We start from the raw sequence: 7,143 nt of genomic DNA on the forward strand, positions 1-7,143 counted from the left end.
GTCTCCCGTTTTATACCGCTGTCGCGGCTTTGGGAGTATAGCAGGGTAGTCTGCTATATCTAGGGCCTACGGTATACAAGGAAGGTAACATGGCCAGTGCTACGCTTCAACCGTCTATTATTACCCCTGGTTTTACCCAAGGTACTCATTTTTATTCAGGCTGAGTCGACCTGGGGCCTATAGACATTTTTAAAATGTCTAGATGTTCTTGCCGGCGGTGGGATTCGAACCCCGGACCACTGGCTTGCGAGTCAAGCATCCTACCGCTTGCGCTACGCAGGCCCCTATATATATATATATATATATATAGAGAAAATATAATTACAGTAGTGGGGCTACGGTATGCGAGGACCAAAAAGCCACGACAAAATTAAATATCCCCACTACTGGGCCAAACGAAAAGGTGTATTAGTAAATCTATAATCTAAGTCCATGGGAGAAGCGAGATCTTAACACTAAGGTTAGTTACGAAAGTTAAATCCTAGATAGGTAAGGTAGGGAATATAAATACTAAAAAAAAAACGTGACGGTTATACAAAAGAAACTACCTTACCTAACAAATATACGACTAATATGTGTCGAAGCAGCTAAACACCAGATCTATGTGTAAGTGTTATGCTTACACATAGGAGATATCTAAAGTGATCAAGTGTGATGAGTATGGCCAACAGACTCGAAAAGATATATATATAATTTTTAAAAACCCTGATACATAAATTTCTTCCCTTCCCTTTTAAAAACCGCTATACAAAAATCATGAACCCCTTCCCTAACAATGAATCTAATTTAATTAATTAATAACTATTTACCTAACTTTTTATAGATGTTACAAAAACTGTAATAAGTACTAACCTTGGTATATGCATATACAAAGTTGTAAATGACAAGAAAAACCTTAACCCTGAGAAACTTGTTATTAATGTCTGTCACAACACTACAGCTGTCCTGGTTAGGTCCCCTTAAGACTCTGACGGTCCTTGAGGCTCCGAAAAAAACGAATGAAGAAGAACGCTGTGGTTCTGGAGACAATCGGTTCCTGGTTACCAATGGGTTGAAGTAGGTGTTCGGTTAAACTAATTCTAATATTAAACGTTATCCTAATCGGGTGAAATCTACAAAAAATAACATTTAGAGAAACATCAAGGCACCCAAAGATGACTGTCAACACATACTCTTACATCGAATTACCACAATAAACAAACATTTTATTTTATCAGCTGACTGTCATCCTGTCTATTTATTGCGTCTGCGCATTTAAAGAATATCTAGTAAATTAAGCATGAAAGTTTTTATACCGAGTAGGTATACAAAAAAAACAGAAAAAACTAATTAGGTGTCCGATAAATTTATGATCTAGGCTCAAGGCCACATGATACATATGAGAAAACTCGGATTTTACATTTTTAATATTTCAAAAGACAATGAAAATATCAATAAAATGATAGGCCTATAAAACTAAATGATTTAATTGCTCACCTGTGTTTTAAATAATTATTTCAGTAGATTTGGAAGCTGGGTTTTAAATATTCATTTCTACAGATTTGGAAGTCGGTTTTTCAATCAAGATTCTTTATCATTTCTTCCAATTTCTCCCTTGATGTTCGGGGAAAATATTAAATCCAATCCCAGATTTTCTACCCGATTTTAAGACGAAAAGTGCCGGTAAAGGCTTGGAGAAATAAACCTCTCAGTGTGAGTTGTTGGCCAAAACTGACCTTAGCTGAGCGCCTCTTGACCTGTAGTTGTTACACTTGCGCATCGTTCTCGTCTATTGCCCATAAACGTTTCATAAACGGGATTCTGAGGGGTTTTAGGATTTTAATAATAAATTATATTAATTAATTATATGTTAGCAGTTGTGACTGCTACAACTTCCTACATAGAGGTGCGTCTACTAGCCCCAGTGTGTGGAGGTGTTTGCTTAGTTGACAATGACCAGTTAAAAAACCAACTGCCAAACGTAGGTTTTTCCTGGTCATTCCCAAGTACTTCTTTGATGTTGACTCTTTAAGGTTACTTAGTGTTACCCTGGCAAGTTTACATCCTTTATCTATTTTAATTTTTAAATTATTCTGATTAATATCAGTATTTATGAGAGTTTTATCATCTGCGAAGCAAACACATTTGATAGGAAAAGTGTAGTAAAATAAATCGTTCAGATAAATAAAAAAACAAAGTAGGTCCTAATATCGAACCTTGAGGTACACCATATTCGACAGTGTTAAATTCAGAATAGCTGTTATTAAGAAAAACTGCCTGTTTTCCGTGTTAATACGTTATTTAAACTGTTAATACCGTATTTAAGCATTTTTTCCAACAGTAATTCATGCGAAACAGTCAAAAGCTTTGGATCAGTCACACAATGTCAAAAACACAAAATTACCTTCCTCCACGCCATCAACTATATCTCTCACAATTTTCTGTACAGCTAGTGTAGTGCTACACTTTGTTCTAAAGCCATATTGATTACAGTGAAGTATTTTGTGTTTTTCTAGATATCCTACCAAACGAGCATTTGGAATACTCTCAAAAATTTTGCCGAAAATGGGAATGATTGAGATGGGACGATAAATTCCAATTTCAACACTGCTAGCACTTTTGTTACTTTTAAAACATCTAGGAAAATCCCTTCAGTAAGACAATTATTATAAAGTATAATTAATTTGTCAATAATTACATCGATTGTTTCAACAAATATATTTTTGTTTAAAAAATAAAAATATGTGCAGTGTGAATTTTTCAATCTATGCAAAACATTCCTGATTTCAGCATCACTAACAGGTAATAAAAATAAAGAGTCGCAAGGAGAGTGTACATCTTTCAAGAAATCTACGGCTACATTTTCATTTGTAGAATTAAAAGAACTTCTAATATGTTTAGCCACTGAAGTAAAGTAATTATTGAAATCGTTTGATGTAATCGCGCTTGGACAGATTTTTTTATTTTGAAATTTATTTCTGTGATAATTCATAACTTTCCAACTATCACGAGATATATTTTCTGAATTGGAAAACAAATTCTTATAAGCCAGTTTTTTCTTTAATGATATTGTTGATTTATAGTGCTTCTTAAATTTTTTATGCTCGCTATATTCCTTTGTAACATCAGCAATTATCTTGATTTTGGAAAGATTTTCTCGCATTTCTATTAGTTCATCATCAACCCAAGAAATTGGAGCTTTACTAGGAGTTCCTGATTTTTTTAATGGAAAATTAATTTCAGTTAAGTTTACATATATTTCGGTAATAAAATGGAAATATAGTCTCAGATAGATCAGACATGTTACATATAGTGAAAAGCTTCTATGAAATAATATATCAAAGTCAAGTTATTCCAGAGCTCATCAACCAGCCAATACGAAAGGTACAGAATATAGAATGGGACAATCTACCAGATATTTAACGGAAGAAAATTCAACATGCTCTTAAAAATATAAAAAATGGTACAGCTTCGGGGAAGATGGTGTAGTCATTAAGGTAATAAACTAGCAGAAGGACCTGCGAATATTGTTCACATACTTAATATGCATAATATACTGTAAACCTGTATCTGTACATAACAGAAGATAAAAAATGGCAGAGAGGTGCGTCAGGGAGATACTTTGTCGCTAAAACTATTTATAATAGTCATGGAGTACGCATTTAAACCATTAGAGTCGGGCTCAAAGAGTATTAACATCGATGGACCGAAAATAAATCTTCTTGGATATAATTGGTAGACATTGTTTTCATAACAGACCACTTAGAACAAGCCATGGTTACGCTACAACAACTACAGTAAGCAACACGATGAGTCTGTTTAAAGATAAACTATGAAAAAACGAAAATGATGACAAATCTCGTCCCTAATGAGCTAATAGAAATCGAGAAATCATTCATAGAAGTTGCTAAATTATATTTGTATTTGGGCCACGAAAAACGACAACGCGAGATAACTAGATACCTGAGCTACTCAGAAGAGTACGTTTAGATTGGGCTTCATTCGGAATAATGAGAGACGTGTGTAAAACAAATATCCCAATCCATTTAAAAAGGAATGCTTTCAAACAGTGTGTTCTACCAGTCTTCACATACGGAGCAGAAACCTTAGTTCTCACAAAAACATAAGCAAAAAAATTAAGAGAGACACAATTTAAAATTGAGAGATCAATGCTTACAATAAGCTGTTTTTACTTGAAGATTCTTTTCGGTGTGGGTTTGGTTCTACAGTGTGACTTCGCTGTTTTCACTACTTTTTTCCATGCTTCTCTCTTGTCCTTCCTATATTTCTAATTTCCATACACTTTAAGTCTTCTTCCACTTGTTGTCTCCATCTCAGTTTGGGTTTGTATCTGGTTCTTTTACCTGGTGATATCCATTCCGTTCAGGCTTACCAGATTGCTCTTCTCTCTTCTCATTATGTGTCCATATCATCTAATTCTCTGTGCTTTTATTGGTTTAACTATGTTCTCTTGAGCCATCCTTTCTTTTATTTCGTGATTCATCCATTGTCTTTAATCCTCTTCGGTTTCCCTCCTTGGTCCATTTTTCTCATAATCTTTCTCTCAAAAACTTTCAGTGGCTCTTCTTCTCTAACTTTTCATGTAAATGTCTCTGAAGCATATACCACTATTGATCTTATGATTATTTTGTAGATTTTTGTGTTTCTGCTTATCTTCTTATCTCTAAATATATTTTTATTTCTTTCTATCTATCTAATTAGCCTTCTTCGGTCCATCTTTGGACATAGGCCTCCCCAATCCTTTTCCATTCTTCTCTGTCTGTCGCTATAGTCATCCACCTAGAGCCCACGTGCTTTTTGATATCATCTGCATATCTCATTTGGATCCTTCCTCTGCTTCGTTTATATTCCCACGGTCTCCAACTAATAAGAATTTTGTTCCATCGGTCTTCTTTTGTCTTATATTGTGTACGGTAAATTTCCATTTCAATTTTGCAACTTCTTGTCTAACATCCCTCAGTTTTGTTTTATCTCTTATCCACTTATTTCTCTTTTTATCCATTAGTCTTATGTGCAACATTTGTCTTTCCATTGCTCTTTGGGTTTTTATGATTTTGTCCATGTTTGCTTTTGTAACTGTCCACGTTTGGGAACCATAAGTGAGAACAGGAAGTACGCTTTGATTGTATACTTTGGTCTTAAGAATGCCGCCCATACCAGTCTAACTCGTCTTTTTATCTCTGCTGTTTGGTTTTCCAAGGGTAAGGGCCTGCGTAGCGTAAGCGGTAGGATGCTTGCCTCGCAAGCCGGTGGTCCGGGGTTCGAATCCCACCGCCGGCAAGAACATCTAGACATTTTAAAAATGTCTATAGGCTCCAGGTCGACTCAGCCTGAATAAAAATGAGTACCTTGGGTAAAACCAGGGGTAATAATAGACGGTTGAAGCGTAGCACTGGCCATGTTACCTTCCTTGTATACCGTAGGCCCTAGATATAGCAGACTACCCTGCTATACTCCCAAAGCCGCGACAGCGGTATAAAACGGGAGACTATTATTATTATTATATATATATATATATATATATATATATATATATATATATATTAACTATTAGTTCCGTATATCGGTGGTCAATTCTGCTGTAATCAAAGAAATTTTTACTGCCCAATGTTCGACACTGTCGAAAGCCTTTTCGAAACTTATGAACGCTATGTAAAGAGGAATGTGGTATTCATTTGCTCGTTCTATAACTATTTTCATACTTAGTAAATGGCCTCTCCTTGTCTTACTTTATTTCTTTAGAACGCTTTATTTCCCGCTTAAATTCTTCTTTTTATAACTACAATTTCATTTCTTCTTTTGACTAATACTCTCAAATATATGAACGAGTCAACCTCTTCGAAGCTGTATGTGTCCATTGTCAGTTGTATTATTTGTGTTTTTTTTTTCTTGCTTACGTTCAATTATTTTGTTTTATTTTTATTTATTTTCTCTCAGTTTGGCGTAGTTTTCTATTTCTTGGAAGGTTTTCTTTAACGTTATTTTATCTTTTGCTACTATGGTTATATCGTCCGTATGTCCTATTATTTGAAATGCATTCTTGTTTATAGTTCCTGAGTTTTACAACTTTTTTAGTGTTTTGTTTAGTGATAGAAAAAATAGTACTGTTGAGAGCGTATCTCCTTGTCTTACTCCATTTTTTATTTTTATTATTTCTGTTATTTCTCTTCCGGTGTCTGTTGTCGCTTGGATATCTCGCATTGTCATTTCTATCATTTTTATAATTTTATTTGATATTTATAAAATAAATACTAAATTAAAAACCGAAAGAAAGAAAAAAAAGGGGACGCCCCTGAAAACGAGGAGCAATTTTTATATCGGAACTAGCCACAAGTATTTAAACTGTGGTATAAAGTAGAGGAATAAAAGCAGAGAAGAATAACATTTAAAAATAAAGTAAAAACTAGGTGCATTTTATTCTCAAAAAATTAAATCAAAGCTAACTTACAATAAATAACATTAAGAATAATTATCGTAGTAGCGCTACTGTAAGGATGCTATTTGAATGCAGTTCCGATCTCAGCGGGCATCACCTCTTCTTTCTAATTAAACATTATTATTCAACATGGAAATCGGTACTGTCGCGTATGTGCGTATTTGCTTCGACCGCCAATCGACAACATGCTGAGTAGCGTTCCACATCGCAAAAACTCAATTAAGTGTTTTAACATGGCTCGGTCTTGGGCTCAGTCCTAGACTTGCATTCATTACCTAAAACGATATTTGAACGTGTAAGACATAGAACGTGCGACTATTTTGCATCTTTTAAATGAAACGGGAAAGAATAAAATTCCATTGAAATTTAAATAGCGTAATCGGATTTTTAATGGTTCAGAGACCAGACCAATCTGTATAAAGCTGTCAAAGTACTCGTATTGCAAATAGAAGATTAGGTGTCCAAAAAAATAAAAGATATAATAGCAAAAGTTGATATTAGAGTAGATTTCGACAAAAATTTAATCAGGAAAAGGATTCTATGATTGGATAATAGTATATTATACAGTGGGCTTATACAGATGGCTATTATTCACAAGGAAGAAGTATTCACTGAATGAACTCGCCTACGGCTAGTTTCGTAAATCACATGTGCGAATAATAGCCATTACAAGCCTATATATATATATATATATATATATATATATA

The sequence above is a fragment of the Diabrotica undecimpunctata genome, chromosome 8 (assembly GCF_040954645.1).
Source record: "Diabrotica undecimpunctata isolate CICGRU chromosome 8, icDiaUnde3, whole genome shotgun sequence".
NCBI classification, from domain to species: Eukaryota; Metazoa; Arthropoda; class Insecta; order Coleoptera; family Chrysomelidae; genus Diabrotica; species Diabrotica undecimpunctata.